At 48.2% G+C, this 16,443-nt stretch overlaps 1 protein-coding gene across 6 annotated transcripts in view; it reads left to right on the forward strand.

Annotated features, from left to right (window-relative positions):
* Positions 1-16,443, forward strand: part of LOC146776191 (geranylgeranyl pyrophosphate synthase) — a 306,512-nt gene that overhangs the window by 221,209 nt on the left and 68,860 nt on the right. Inside the window, exon 1 of one of the 6 annotated variants that reach the window (XM_085639865.1) lies at positions 10,490-10,624. The exons of 3 other annotated variants lie outside the window; for them this stretch is intronic. The gene's annotated coding sequence lies outside the window, so the exon portion shown is untranslated. Of the gene's footprint in view, positions 1-10,489; positions 10,765-15,350; positions 15,557-16,443 lie in introns of those variants that run through there. 2 more of the 6 variants (XM_085639864.1, XM_085639869.1) reach the window with 2 other exon arrangements.

Consider the following 16,443-nt stretch of genomic DNA (forward strand, 5'->3'; position numbering starts at 1 on the left):
ACGACGGGGCACAACGAGATAGTACGCCCCGCGCTCTCCCTCAGATCAGTAAATAAATTACTTGAAGCCTGACACGGAGTCAGTGCCTTTATTCCTGGTGTGAGACCCGACCTTACATTCATGTGTGATGTACGAAGAAGTGGAAGAAATTAGTGTTAGAAGAAATAAAGAAATGAAAGTAATGCATGCCTTCTGCTCTCAGGGCGCTGCATTAACCAGCAGATTTATGCTTAATAAGCATACTTCTGTAGCAATACTAAATAGGAAATAATACTCTAACTTAGAAAGACACACACTGCATTTAGCCACATGCAGGTTCCCATCATACTCTGTACACAGAGTCGGCATTCGCTGCAGCTTCATAAGACTCTGAGGGGCATATTATCAAGGACGGCGTTAAAATTATCGCCGCTTTAGCGGCAGGAAACTGCCGCTAAAGCGGCGATAATGGGCTTGATAATATGCCCCGGAGAATTCCCATAGAAGCCCATGTTCTGGTGTGAAAATGGGCTTCTATTGGAATTCTCTGCGGCATATTATCAAGCCCATTATCGCCGCTTTAGCGGCAGTTTCCTGCCGCTAAAGCAGCGATAATTTTAACGCCGTTCTTGATAATATGCCCAAGAGTTCTTGTCTGTTAGTCTCAGCTTGCATCTCGAAGTACACGCCTTTAAGAGTGGGAAAATAAACGAGATGTCACTGTTCTTTGCACAGCCCTTGAATTACTTGTTATGCTGGATGAATTAAGTATTTGCCAATCTTTATCGTGCACTACACAATCTTTTCTTGCACTATAAAATGGCGACCAAAACTCGAGGCTGAGGCAGGAGAGAGTAACCCCCTCCTTGTTATGTCATCACTTGACAGTACAGAAATGAAGAGCCAGTGCCAGAGTGAAAAATTGTCTAGCAAGCGCGACAAAGAATTTTCAATTCTATTAAGGACACGGAGGCGAGGATTATGCTTCTCTAACTTTACTGACATACACAGCAGCCAATAAAACAACTTTAAACTGGCATGACCCGGAAGGACAACCCCTTCCTGTGTGTGCACCAATCGTAACACAGTCCATAACAATAAGAGTGTCCGACAAAGCCATAACTTCCTCTTTCTTTGCTATAGACTCCAACAGTCCAACCCAACTGGTAAACTTCACGTAATGTAGATCCTTGTCCGCAGCGACCTCATCAGTCACGTCACCGAACTGTACCTTGCAGATGCCGAAACTCCAGAAGCTCAAGTTTGCTTGGTCTGGTCACCTGGAATGGAAACTGACATCGTAACTTCCAGTCAGACAATAACGTCGCAATCAATGTATAGAAGTACAGGGTGGGTACAACATTATAGCAGTTACACAATATTGTTATCAATATTTAAGCTTGGGTGGGATAATCCTCGCCTCCGTGTCCTTAATAGAATTGAAAATTCTTTGTCGCGCTTGCTAGACAATTTTTCATTCTATGGCAGTCCACGGAGGCTCCGATTATGCTAGTTTAAAGTTGATCCACCACCACCGAAGCCACATCCACAATCGGTTTGTGATAACACGTTTTAAATGTGGAATCAGCTGACCAGTCCGCCACAGTCATGATATCCTGCAACCGGGAGCCCGCCCCCAAAGACTTGGAAGCCATAGCTCCTCTAACAGAATGAGCTCCAAATATGGAAATATCTACCCCCGCAAGACCCAGTAACCAAGTAACCCACCTGGCCAGGGTTGCAGAAGTGACCGGGCGAAACGGTCTCTGAAGTGCAATTAGTAACTGTCCTGACACATCAGTTCTAAATTCCCTAGTACAATCTTCATAAACCTTCAAACATTTGACAACACACAATTTTCTGTGGTGAGGAAAGGCAGGGTACGAGATACACTGTGAATGCGTTTTGGTACGTCTTGAAATCGTAAAAGAAACTCCAGAGGGAGTAAATACTCTACCTGCCAAATCCAAGGCCCGTACATCCGACACTCGCCTACATGAGAGTAGACACAGCAAAACTGTCAATTTTGCCGATAATTGCTTCCTAGACAAGGCTTCATTATTCGGCCAGTTCATCAAAAAACGCAGTACCACCGAAACGTCCCAAAGTACGGTGTACTTAGGCTGAGGAGGATTCACCAAACGAATACCTCGCACTACCTTGCAAACCAAAGGGTGTTCCCCTACCGGTCTGCCTTCCACATGCGGGTGTCCCGCTGAAATTGCAGATCTGAAATTATTTACCGTCCGGTATGCCAAGCCGGATTTGGCTAGTTCTGACAAGAAATTGACAATCAAATGAATATCGGATCCCACGGGATCACTCTGTCGTGCACCACACCAACTAACCCATTGCTTCCAAGCGGATTCCTATCGTTTATGTGTGGAGGGTGCCCAAGCCTGTGATAAGAAAAAGTGTCTTGCGAAACTCCAGGCACTTGCCAGCGACGCCTGAAAGTCTCCAGGCCATGAGAACCAACTGGTCCTGCACCACTAACGGATGCCGAAGGCCCTGCGGATCCGTGAGAATATCCGGGAATGATTGAAGACGCACCGGAGGCGCACAAGCCAACACTAAGGCGGTCGGAAACCATGCTTTAGCTTTCCAACATGGAGAAACTAGAACAAGCACCGCCTTCTGTCTGCAAACCTGTGCCAACACCCTCGGGATCATGGCAAATGGTGGAAAGGCATATAGAATGCCCGTCGTCCATGAGTGAAGAAAGGCGTCCGAGCCGACCGCTAGAGGGTCCGGCCGCCAGCTGTAGAACCGAGGAAGCTGTCTGTTGAGCCTGGACACAAACAGGTCCAATGCAGAAGGTCCCCATTTGTGGTTCAACGCCTTGAAACTGTTGGGATGCAGCCTCCAGTCGCTGCTGTCCCGTAAATGTCGTGAGTTCCAATCCGCAATCACGTTGGATGACCCGGGAATGTACTCCGCCGTCACCACAATACGATAGCCAAGGATTTCTGGCATTATTGCCTGGACCATTTCCGCCAGGAGACGAGATCTGGTCCCTCCGAGCCGATTTATGTATCACACCGCGGACACATTGTCCATGCGGAGGAGAATGCAACAAGAGACCTTCTGTGGGGCCAGAGTACGAATCGCAAATGCTCCCGCAAGAAGTTCTAAGCAATTTATGTGCATTTTCAGTACCTCCTGGGACCACCGACCCCCTGTTTCTAGAGTCCCACAGCGTGCTCCCCAGCCCCAACGATTGGCATCCGACTCTATCACTACGTCCGGGCTGGTGGAGAAAATGGCCCTGCCATTCCAGGCATCCATATGTTCTAACCACCAATTCATCCACATACGAGCCTCTGCAGAAAGGACTATCTGTTGCACATAAGAGAGACCCTTGCGCAAATGCAAGATTTTCAATCTCTGGAGTGCCCTGTAATGTAATGGCCCCGGAAAGATTGCCTGAATGGACGCTGCCAAAAGACCTACCAGGAGAGCCAACGTCCGCAATGATATTGTCGGAGAGGCAAGTGCTCTCCTCAACTCCTTCCTGATTGCCAGTCTCTTCTTCAGAGGAAGAAGTAATTGACTTGTGAGTGAATTGATTTGAAATCCCAAGAAATCCATTGTTTGTGATGGGGTCAACACCGATTTCTCTAGATTCAGCAGAAACCCTAAGTCCTGCAACAGTTGAATCGTCCATGAAAGATGTATGCCCAGGAGCTCTCTTGACTGTGCCATAATCAAAATATCGTCTAGATAAATTATCAGACGCACTCCCCTTTCTCTCAACCATTGTACTACCGGTCTCATGAGTTTGGTGAAACACCAAGGGGCGGACGATAGACCAAAGGGCATCGCGGAAAACTCGAACCACTAGTCGCGCCAGCAAAACTGGAGAAATCGTCTGTGTGGCGGAAAAATGGGAACCGCCAGATAGGCGTCCTTCAGGTCCAATCGAACCAGCCAATCGTGTTCTAGAAGGATGTCCCATAATAAGTGAATGCCCTCCATTTTGAAGTGGCGATACACCACCCATGCGTTGAACTCTCTGAGATTCAACACCAAGCGGAACCCCTTGTCCTTCTTTGGAACCAAGAAAATAGAGCTTACAAAGCCCCGCGCGTGGGGGGGCAGACCTCACAATTGCGCCTTTTTGGAGCAACGCCTCCACTTCCTTGTCTATGAAACTCTGCTCGAGTAGGGAAAAATGTAGGGATCCGGGCACCCGACTCTGTCTCGGAGAGGTATAGAACTCTATTTGAAAACCCTGCACTGTTTGTAAAACCCAAGGGTCGGACGTGAGCTCTTGCCACCTGTGAAGAAATAATGCAATACGACCTCCCACCATGCATTCTGTGGTGCTTAAAATCTTTACGTGAATAGGAGCCATCTCCGGCTGAATTTTGCTGCCCTCTGTAGACTCCTCTGTGGTCTCTACCCCGTCCTCCCCGATTGCGGGAGGGGTAAAACTGAGGCTTCTGGCCACCTCTGCCCCGCTGCTCTGCTCCTCGGGAGTTCTGATCATAACCTCGGCCGAACCCTCGACCTCGTGAGCAGCCGGCCCTATCAAAAACACCAGTGTGGAAAACCTTTTTGATGTTTGCCTGAGCTTTATCTAGAGCAGAAAACGTTGCCACGTATTTCCCCATTTCTTTTACGAATTTTTCCCCGAACAACATGCCGTTGGCAAGGGAACCTGGTTCGGTTGTAGCCATCTCCGCCAACTGGGAGTCAATCCACATTAAGAATGAACGTCTCCTCTCCGTAGAAAGAGCCACATTGGCATTGCCCAAAAAGCACAAGGCCCGCTGAGCCCACTCCATGACATCCGATGTGTCCAACGGAATATTTTGGTTCTTGGCGTTGACAGCCGCATCCAGAATTTTAGTAAGGGGACCAGAAACATCTAGCAGTTTGTCCTGACACCCCCCGCCAGGCTCTATCCAAACCCTTTTTAGGGTCTTTCGCGAACTTTCGCATGAAAGTGGCCATGTTCGGGTCTAACTCTGGTGTATCCGCCACCTTGCCCGTCAACGAGGGTCTCGGGCATTCCGACCGTAAGGTGGCTCGCACCTCTTTCTCAAAACCCTGCCGCAGATTGTAAGCCACATAGTGCGCCACCACTGGGCAAGGCACCCACTCCGTGGACCTAGGGTGTATCAAGCTCTGGGGGTCAAATAAAAGATTCTTGGGCGCCTGACTGTCATCTGGCTTATAAGCCGTATGTTTGGACTTTTTCGCCTTCTTTTTTGGCTTCACCGACTCCACCTCCGAGTCAGAGGTAGCTGATGTGGGCGGTAAAGACTCGTCAGAAGTATATGAAGCCATGGAGCCATGATCCATCATGACATCGTGCCATGCGCGCCAAAACCTGGGCCGAAGACTGCGAGCTTCCTGCGCCAGAGTGACGAGATTTCATCTTCCTCTTACCATAATTATGAAGAGGTTTAGTAAATGGCTTCAGTGCCTTAGTTAAAGCTTTATTAACAGAACCCTGGACGTGGGTATCCAGGGCTTCCACCAGGTTCTCCTCCAATTGATCCTGTTCAGGCTCCTGATACTCTTCATATTGCTCATATTCTACCCACTGATTATCCTCTTCGGCGTAGTACGCCATTGCTGTTAAGCAGAGAGGTCTGGAGGAGATTCTCAAGGGGGGGAGCAGCCCAGGGGTCTCTCAGAACTTATGACAACTAATGCACAGAGATAGAAATTACTGTCGTGTTCCCGCTGATTTCCTCTCCTCAGGATGACGCTGATGCTCAAAAGGGTCCACCTCCCATCTGCCCCTAGTCCGGAGGATGTGTAACGCACTCGGACGGAGGAGGCAGGTGAGCGAGGGAAGGGAGGATAGGAACGGCTGGGAGGGAGATCTGAAATGAGACAAACACACTATGAGCGATGGCCTGCTCTACCAATCCCCCTGGTTCCCATATGTGGGTAGCTTGCTTACCTGACGTCTCCTCCCGCCTTGTTGTTGGGAATTGCGAATGGAATCTACACTCCTATCTGCAGTGACGGAAGATCGGAGGTGGAAATGAAGGGCGATGCGCCTTGCTAGGTACCTCCTCACGGGGAGTCCGGAAATGTACCGCCTAGGGGTGCAACCCCAATGGGGGAATGCTTGGGAGTAGTATACTCAGCGTAAGTTCTGAGAGGTTCGTAGGAAGTCACCCAGAACCGTTGCCTCACGGAACTGTGGCGTTCCCACTGGGTGTTTTCGCCTCTAGTACGAGGTGGTCCCGGTCGGGTATCACGTTGGCGCTGCTACTCAAGGCTCCATCGTACCTCGAGCCGAGGAGCGTGATACCCCGGGATAGCGGAGGCCCGGAAATCCTTGGGCGGAGCGGGTACGCTGCTACTCGATGCTCCAAGGTGGAGCCAGGAGCAGAGGAGCGAAACCCCAAGAAGTGTAGCCCGGAAATCCGTGGGCGATGGTAGTCACGTCGCGCTGCTACTCACTGCTCGCGGTGGAGCCGGGAGCGGAGGAGCGTGACCACTGAAGGAGCCGCCCGGAAATCCGAGGGCGTAGTTGAACGCGTCGCGCTGCACTCTCTACTCGCGGTGGACCCGGGAGCGGAGGGGCGCGAACGCAGGAGGAGAAGCCCGGAAATCCGTGGGCGGAGATGAACGCGTCGCGCTGCTACTCTCTACTCGCGGAGGAGCCGGGAGCGGAGGAGCGCGACAGCGAAGCCGGAACAGCTGTTGATTCTTCACTGGGCTCTGGACGGGTGTGGCTTAGGGAAAGCCGGGGCTGAGAGACTCAGGTAGTCAGGGGACGTAGTTTCTCGCCGAAGAGTACGACTACACGTACCAACACAAACGGGATACATCCGGGAATATTCGGCGCCCTCTTGAGGGTGTGTCAGGCTTATATGCATATCGTCCGCGTGACCAATCACGTGGAGCGGGGACAGCCGGGGGATCTGGGAATCGTAGTCCGTGTTCGGGATAGGTGGTTTTGTGTTCATCCCGGGGGTCGAAAGACAAGGCACTCAGCGCCTTACCGAGTGCGAATCTTGACAATTACTTTAAAAGTCCTGAAAAAAGAAACTGTTCTCAAGGTGGAAGGAGCAACCCCTTATTAACTCCCCTAGAGACTAGCTCTAATCCGGAAACACGCTCCGGTAAGCGTTAATTTTGAGGCCAGAGATTGATGCAGTCTGTCTGAGCGTTGTGCGCGAAGGGCCGTTCACTTGTAACATGAGAAAAACGGCTCCTCGCGCACACGCACAGTGTCCGGGGCAACGACGCGACCGCTCTCTGTGCACGAGAGACTCGTGTCTGCCTCCTCCTGCTCCACCGCCCCCTAGCGACACACGCATACCGTAACCAACACCCGAGCGCGCGCCGCCACTACACGCATTCCCCTGAGGGACCGAGGCATAAAAACATCGCGGAAAGCAGTACAACAATGTAATCTCATTGAACTGTCAGCAAAACAATCGCTAATACAATCGCTATTACCAATATAACCTCCCCACAATCTTTACCAATTACTTATAAAAAATAATGGAAAGGCACTTATCTGCTGCTGCAGCAGCAAAGAAAGAGGAAGTTATGGCTTTGTCGGACACTCTTATTGTTATGGACTGTGTTACGATTGGTGCACACACAGGAAGGGGTTGTCCTTCCGGGTCATGCCAGTTTAAAGTTGTTTTATTGGCTGCTGTGTATGTCAGTAAAGTTAGAGAAGCATAATCGGAGCCTCCGTGGACTGCCATAGAATTGGTTTTGAGACAGTTTTACATTTTCAACCATTGATTCGAGCAGGCAGAAGGAGCTTGCTTTGCCCAGTAAGATAGTCCTTTTACTGCCCTGATGAAGTCCCTATAAGGGATGAAACGCATTGGATGGGCCTGCCAAAATTGGTTGAAAATTGGCTTATAATAAAGAAAAAAATTGAAAAAATGTCAACGCTTTGAGAATAATTCCCAACAGAAGGAAATGCTTTGTTTAGGAACTTTGGATCTAAAGTGATTACAGCTATATGCGAACAATAAGATATATGATGAACTAATAGTATATTGCCCTCCTACTAAAAAAAGAGTTTGGATTTATTGTTGAGTTTTGCAGGCGGTTAAATCCCTAGGAGGATGCAAGAACTTAGGGATATTGACCGGTGCAGTTTGAAGGACAACTACTGCCATTGGTTTTGAACCTTAATTATGGAACTTGTGAACACCCTACCTGAGGAAGGCAATCAAGAGATTCACTGGCACCCAGAATGTAACTCTAAAGCTGGACCTGTTTTTTTTTTAGCATTATTTAATCTATGGAAGCTGTTCACTACTCCCTTGCTATTTTGAGCTTTTTATAAAATATTTTCTGACCATAATATGTCAACAGGGTCTACCTTTCTATTGAATGCAGCTGAAATATTGCAGAGCTAGGTACAAGAGCATTTTATAGGGAAGAGAAGTGGCCTAATATTGTTGTATCACTTTCGGCGAACAAGTCATTTAACGCTTTAACCACATGGCAGCATTCTAGTTTTATCTTGCCACTGTCAGAAGCTCACTTGGATTTTATCATGAGAAATCTGAAGAGAACGGTTGTGTGCCCTGAATAAAGACCTCCAAGGATTTTAAACTACCTCTGGTGTCGCGCACAGACCTTCCTACAGGTATCAGCAGCTTCTTTATATCAAAAGTCCAAGCCAGAAGCCTTCAACCTGCATCTGATACAGCAAGCTGCAGCTCATGTGAAACCAAGGTTTACAGAAAGGCTAATAATATATTGTTCACCAGTGGACAGTTTACATCCAGAGTTTGTCCTCATTCATCTATCTGCCCATGCACCTACCAAGATCCACCCATCTACTTATATCCATTCATCCGCCCAGATCTATTTATCCATCCAAGCATCCATCCTTCTGTATATCCATCCATCCATGCTTCTGTATATCCATCCATGCATCCACTAAGATCCATCTATCCACCAATCTCTGTCCATTCAGCTACTCACCCACCAAGATCCATCTATTTACACAGATTCATCCATCCATCAATCCATCCAAGCACACATCGTCCATCTATCAATCCATCTATGCACCCAGCAAGATCCATCTATCGACTCACCAAGATCTATTCATCATTCTGCCATGTACCACAAGATGCAACCATCTAACTATTGGTCCATCCATCCATCTTCCATCTATTCATTGATCCATCCATCTGTGTACCCAGCAAGATCCATACATCCCTACCTACCAAGAGATGCATCCTCTCACCTAGATCTATCTATTCAAGCACCCATTCATCCGCCCTCCAATATATCCATCCATGCACTTAAGATCCATCCATTCACCCATCTGTCCAACCAACTATCAACTAACCAAGATCCATCCGTTTACACATTCATCCATCCAAGCACCCATCCATCAATCCATCCAAACACACATTGTCCATTCATCTCTCTATCCATCCCTGCACCCAGCGGGATCCATCCATCCACTCACCAAGGTCCAACCATCCTGATCTATCATCCAAGCACTCATCTATCCATTCTTACATTTTTCCATCTTTACAACAAAGAGTTACCCATCCGTCCATCGATCCACCCACAAAGATTCTTCCACTTACCCATATTTATTCAGATCACCTGTCCCATCCATCGATCTGCCCAGCCTTCCATTAATCCATGCAGGCACACGTGTTCATACATTTATCTATCAACCCATCCATTAATCAAGATCCATCCATTGATCCATTCATCCTCCCAACCAATGCAACCATCTATTCAGCCATCCTCCCATTTATACATTCTCCATTCATGCCTAAACCCTCCATCCATTCATCAATTCATCCACCTACCCATCTATCTATCCGTCAATCCAACATCTATCTACCTCAAAAATAATAATTGAAACAACAAGGTGCTCAATTTTAATAAAAATCTGCTTTGGAAGTAAAAACCGTAGTGTCATGTTATTGACAGGAAAATAGTAGAAAAAAATTGCAAAACCAAAATAAAAGCCAGACAAAAAAAGCAGCACAAGCAGCAACCTAGAACTTTTCAGATGCCCTACAATGTACTATTAAAATATCTGTCTACTGCATTCAGTGCTTAATAACCCTTGACGCTGCACTGAAAGCCAGTTGTGATACTTGCATCACGTTGCTGCCAGATGCATAATGAACCAGAAGGCTGTAAAAAGTAAACAGTGTCGAAATTTCGACAAATGCTGTCAGATATCAGACCAATAACGGACAACGGGGCATCAAGCTGAAATTAGATAGTCCGTGTAATTTACGGACAGAATGGAGACACTAATAGGCACGTCAGCAACTGTTTTACTCTACACTGTACTTATGTTTCCCCCTCGTGGATTATTATGTTGAGAGTAAATAAATATATAACTACATGCCACAGAATGCAATGTGTGGTGGGATAGAAAGCCTGTCCAATGACTGTGCTTCCAGGCAAACATCTAATTTGCTGCACCAATCAGACATTCCGTTGCTAGATCTTTACCCATTAACATTTCCTTTACCCTGGATGCCTTTGTTTTCGCTTTTCTTGCAATCAATTGGACTACAAAACGAGTGCTGATCCGCAAGCATTACAGCACGCACTTCCGGTGGCGGAGGAACTTGCGTCATCAGCGAAGCCTCTGTTTCTTTGGGTGCACACTGGTAGAGTGAGATGGTGGAGAGCCGGTGTGTTCTTTTAAAGTGTGAGTTAGGCGTTTTTCGTACTTTTCGTTTTCTGCAAGCAGATAACCCTTACGTCCGTGGTTGGGAAATTATTTCTTAGGCTAAGCACTTGGAGATCAGATAAAATCGGGTTCTCATCTCTGCCAACAGGACGAGTCAGGTAATTTTTTTCTCTTTTGAGTGGAGCTGTTTTGGCATCTGCTGTCAGATTAAAGGAGACGTTTTTCAAGCACATGGAACACAAACAAGCACGGCCGAAAATGAAATGCGACGCTTAATGGCATAAACTGTATTTTTGTAAAAATTTAGTGCTGTGTTACAGTTCTAATTTCTCGATGGGGCAATTAGTAGCCGCTGGCGTATAGTGTAACTAATTTTTGAGGGGTAAAATTCCTTGCGCATTTCTCTTTCTTAACATGTATTTTCTTTAAAGTTTTAAAGTGGTTTAGTGGCTTGAAGCAGAGGTGGGTGATGTTCCAGGTGCTCCCGCGGATGTGCGATGTCTGAGACCGGTACAATTAACATTTACTTTCAGAATGGACAGGGAAACGGAGTATTTATAAAAGGCAACATAAAGTGGCGTTTTAGTCAGAGGTTTGAGAAAAGGAGAGCTAGTTCTGGTGATGTGTTTGGACCGTTTATCTGCAGAGGAAGGGAAAGAGCGAAGCAAACTAGTTCTGAGCAGATCTGCGTTCCACATCAATTTGCCCTTCTACTTAACACTATTGATTTCATTCTTAGATGGCACTGAAATGTGTGTGAGTACACCTCGCACCACAGCAGACCGCAGTGAATTTAGGGCAGTACAAAAGGTAGTGGTAGGTGTGAAAAACCGACCTGGGCTCTGGTTAATATAGGACTTTTTTTAAGTAGCAGAGGCTTACTGCTGGTACCTGGACGCAATCTGTAAGTTACAAGGTCGAGATCTGGCTAGTCCACTCAAGGCGCTTGCTTGCTAATTACTTGCTGGCGTGAAATGTGCTAAATACAGAAATGGCTGTCGGTACAAGTGCATGTTCTATACATGTGCGGGCACGTGTGTAGGTGAACTTGTTTATGTAAGGGATTCTGACCAGACCAAATAACATATATTCATTCTGGACTTTATGCACAGCGGTTTTATGTGCATGCTAGAATAGAGTGCAACTTTATATGAGCACTAGTAAAGACTGTGGAGTTGTCTGTACAATACAGAAGTGTAAAATGTTGTATGCATGCTAGTGTGATACTGGGCAGCTCTTACAGTATGGAGATCATGTTTGTGTGCAAGAGGCTGTATGTTTACAAAAAGGTTTGTACATATGAAGGCACAGACGTTTGTTTGTGCGTCTTGGTGCATACTTAAGAAGAAATACATTTTTAGAGTTTCTTGCCGCCGGTACTCTGTGTATATCCATCAGAGTGCATGTGTTTGTTTCGGAGTATATTTTCTTGTGTATGGTTCATACCTCAAACTAGTGTGCATTTAAACGCTATGATGTTTGAATTTACAGTCTGTGAAAGTCGCTGGATCTAGAGCATTAGAGATTAAGGATCAATCAGTCAGGGTTGGTAAAGCGCAACTACTCACCATGAGGGTCTCAAGGCGCTGGGGTGGGGGGGAGGGTAGCTCCGTTGAGTGCTGGTGTCATCCAAAGAGCCAGGTCTTGAGGTCCTTCTGAACTGGGGCAGTGTGGGAGACTGCCGGAGGTGGAGGGTGTTCCAGGCTTTTGCTACGAGGTAGGAGAAGGACTTTCCTCTCATGCTGGTATTGTTGATACGTGGGACAGTGGCCAGAGAGAGCTGGGCTGATCCGAGGTGTCTTTTGAGTGTGTGGAAGGAGAAGTGGCTGTTCAGGTATGCTGGTCCGGTGTTGTTAAGGGCCGTTAATGCGTGGGTGAGGAGTTTGACGGTTATTCTTCTTTTGACTGGAAGCCAGTGGAGATCGCAGAGGTGTTGGGTGATGTGACTGCGACGGGGGATGTTGAGGATCTGTCTGGCTGCAGAGTTCCGGACAGTCTGGGGTTTGCAAAGGAGTTTCTTGCTGATTCTGGTGTAGAGTGTTGCCGTAGTCCAGTCTGCTGCTGAGTGCGTGCATGACAGTTTTTCTGGATTCAGTTGGGATCCATCTGAAAGTCTTTCAAAGCATGCAGAAGGTATTGAAGCTGGTCGAGGATATAGCATTGATCAGGCGGTTCATTGTGAGCGATGAGTCTAGTATGATGCCGAGGATTTGTGCGTGTTCCATCTGGGTAGGGGTATTTCTGAGGGCGGGGGGCCACCAGGAGTCGTTCCATGCAGAGGTGATAGAGCCAAGCATGAGGACTTCTGTCTTTTCTGAGTTGAGTTTCAGGCAGCTTTTCTTCATCCAAGTGGCAACAACTTTCATCCCCTCTTGGAAGTTGTTTGGTGATGTTGTTGAGGGGGAGAATCAGCTGGGTGTTGTTGGCGTAAGAGACTATGTTGTGCCCGTGGTTCCTGACGATGGTTGCGATGGGAGCCATGTAGGTGTTGAAGAGGGTGGGGCTGAGGGAGGAGCCCTGGGGCACTCCGCAGTTAGTCTGTCGGTTCCGAGAGGTAGCGAGGGTCTCTGACCCTCTGAGTTCTGCCAATAAGGAAGTAGTATATCCAGTCGAGGGCCTTGCCACAGATGCCGGCGTTGTGAAGTCTGGTTGCTAGGGTGGGGTGGGAGACGGTTTTGAATGCAGCCGAGAGGTCGAGGAGGATGAAGGCTGCCGTTTCGCCCTGGTCGAGGAGAGAGCTGCGGTTGCTTCGAAATCTGGAGTGGGAGATATCCAGGATGTTGGTAGCTTTGACGAAGATTGCTAGCTGGGTGTTGATGGCCTTTTCAATGACCTTGTCTGCGAATGGAAGCAGGGAGATGGACCTGAAGTTCTTGAGGTCCGTCGTGTCTGCAGAGGGTTTATTCAGGAGGGGGTTGACTTTGGTGTGTTTCCAGCTCTTTGGGAAGGTGGCGGTCTCGGAGGAGCAATTGCTAGTCTGACGTCCGGGTGCGATGGCAGAGGTGGCTCTGTGGAAGATGTGGTGAGGGCAGGGGTCTGAGGATGCTCCGGAGTGGATGATTTTCATGGTCTTCAAGGTGTTTTCTGTCGTGAGTGGGATCCATTTGAACAGTCTGTTGGGTGGTGTCACATGAGGGGGAGCTGGAGTGGTGAGGTGGTCTTGGTTGTTGAAGTTGTCGTAAATCATCTTAATCTTGTGGTGGAAGAAGGTGCAGAGTCTGTTGCAGAGTTCTTGGAAAGGTGGGACGTCTGATGTTTCGCTGCAGGGTTTGGCTAATTCCTTGATGATGGAGAATGGCTTTTTGGTGTTGTGTGCATTGGTGCGGATTCTGTCTTGGAGAGATTTCTTCTTTGTGTATTTGATGAGTTGATGGTGTGCAGTGGTGGCTGCTTTGTAGACCGTGCGTGTTTCCAGGGTCGTCTTGTTCCTCCATGTCTCTTTGAGTCGCCTACAGGAGTGTCTGATTCTTGGAGTGCAGGAATGAACCAGCTTGCTTTCTTGGTGTGGCTTTCTTGAGGGGGGCAAATGTGTCGGTGCAGTTCCTGATTCAGCAGTGGAGGTTGCATGCTGCAGTGTTTACGTCTGATGTAGTCGGCAGTGGAGTGCTGACGAGGGCGGAGGTGAGCTAGTCTTAGGTGACTTTGTTCCAGCTTCTGCGGGGGAGGCGGTGGGCGTGCTTGTATACGGTGAGTTTTTTAATAAAAAGTGAATGTATTGGTGATCCTGTCCAGAGGAGATCCGTGGTGTGGCTGTAGGAGACGATGTTTCCTCCGGTGAAGACTGGGTCGAGCGTGTGTCCCGCTGTGTGCATGGGGGCAGTGACTAGCTGTTTCAGTCCTGTGTTGGCGAGGTTCTCTAGGAGGAAGGCGGTGTTTGAGTCGTCGTGGTTATCCAGATGGAAGTTTAGGTTTCCGAGTAGCAGGTAGTCTGTGGATGCGAGGGTGTGGGGCAAATGAGGTCAGTGATGGTATTGGTAAAGGGAGCATGGGCCATGCGGCCTATAGATGAGGGTTCCGTTTTAGGGCTGGTCTGGATCTGGAAGTGGAGGTGCTCCATGATGGTAGTCGTGTCATCCGGGAGGGTGGTCATATGGGGGGGGGGGGGTGCTTTTGTGAACGACGGCGATGCCTCCCCCTGGACGGATGGGGCAGTCCTTGTGCAAAATCTTTTATCCGTCTGGAATGCCGGTGGGGATGTCGGGTGAAGAGTTGGCATTGGTCCAGGTTTCCGTAAGGAAGGCGACCTCAGACAGGTAGGTGTTGAGTACGTCTTTGATTTCTATGGCATGCTTGTGTATGGAACGCACGTTGAGAAGGATGAATTTGAGTGGTGATGTCCGGTAGGCTGGGAGATGCTGCTGGAGTATGAAGGTGGGTGAAGGTGTGGCGGCAGTGTAGACAGGAGAGAGGACCATGGGTGTTGGTCGACGTTGAAAGCTGGCAGTTGTTGCATCTCGGATTGAGATCGCGGTGGGTGCTGGAGTTGTAGTTTAGGCGGGTCAGAGGACCAGGGTCCCTAAGGCTGGTTGCGGTCAGGTTGCAGATGGTCTCGGAAGGGTTTGTTTCTGGAGAGCCAGTGGTGCACCCGCTGCACGCAGCCGCCATTAAGTAAGGATTGAGGTGAGGGTGGGTCAGGTGGGAGTGAGAAGGACACACTGGAGGGGGGAAGGGCCAGGCCGTGGGGGCAGCAGCGGTGGGGGAAAACTAAGGAAAGATTGAGAAGTGAAAAGGAGAAAAGTGACAAAAGGGTAGAATGAAGGAAAGAGGACAAGGGGCAGAGTGCTCTCCCCCTGGACCACCAGGAATGAAGCACAGGCAGGAGCCTGCAGGTGGAGGAGGGTCTCGAACACCCTGCAACAGAGCTCCGGGAGCAGCACTTAGTGGTGGAGCTGCGCGGGGAGAGCAGTCACACTGACCATGATGAACATGTTTCACCTCCGAAGTAGTGATGTAAGCTTCCACCTTTTCCAACTTTTGAGTGCTGTGAGTGTCCTGATGTTGTAGGTCTCCATTGATTGTGATCCTTGTGATACAGTATAGTATTCTGATGCTCTGGGGGTTTGAAGTTGTGAAGTGTTCTGATGTGGTAAGTGTTGTGAATGACTGAACTTGTATGCGTCTGCAGTTTGAATATTCTGATGCAGTGAGAATTTGAACATGTTTATTTTGAGTGATGATTATTTCTGTATTTCGCAATTTAAACAGCAGCCATGGATGGCACTTCCTTCCTTGCACTAGGGCCCATGACACACCGGCTACGCTACTGCTGGTTCCCTGTGTGCCAGGGTTGGGACCTGTAGCCACCAGACCACACGTCCTCCTGTGAAAGCTTGGCTCGTTTCGAGGTTCTAAGAGGGTTTCGCCTCAAGCCATCATTGGCTCGCCCGCCTTTGTTGAGCGATGTGTATGAGCTCGCCTCTGAAAACCAGCAGGGCAGGTTCTGTTGAATTTCATGCTTTTATTAATGTAAAAGTGTGTTTGTGGGAGCCTATCTGAAAGTGGTTGAATGTGGCACTTCATTTCAAAAGAGGTGGCAGTGTGAATTTGTGTCTCGAAGCCTGATCATGTTATGTGACTGTTTGAAATGTCGGAATGTGAATTTCTACTAAAACATAATCCTGATGGTAGGGCTGAAACTTAACTATCTTTTATCATGGATGTCTATTGTGATGCCACAAAATCTAAATTTGATAGCAGAAAACCCTAGAACGATGAAAGAATGAAAAACCAGCACTGGCATAGCCAATAGGTGTCGCCTTTGGGACCTTATACGTGTTTAGTTATCCAACACAATATCCTTGGTGCAACAACATCAACTGTTGCATGGCTAAACACTT

This window comes from Triturus cristatus, chromosome 12, assembly GCF_964204655.1.
Source record: "Triturus cristatus chromosome 12, aTriCri1.1, whole genome shotgun sequence".
NCBI lineage: Eukaryota > Metazoa > Chordata > Amphibia > Caudata > Salamandridae > Triturus > Triturus cristatus.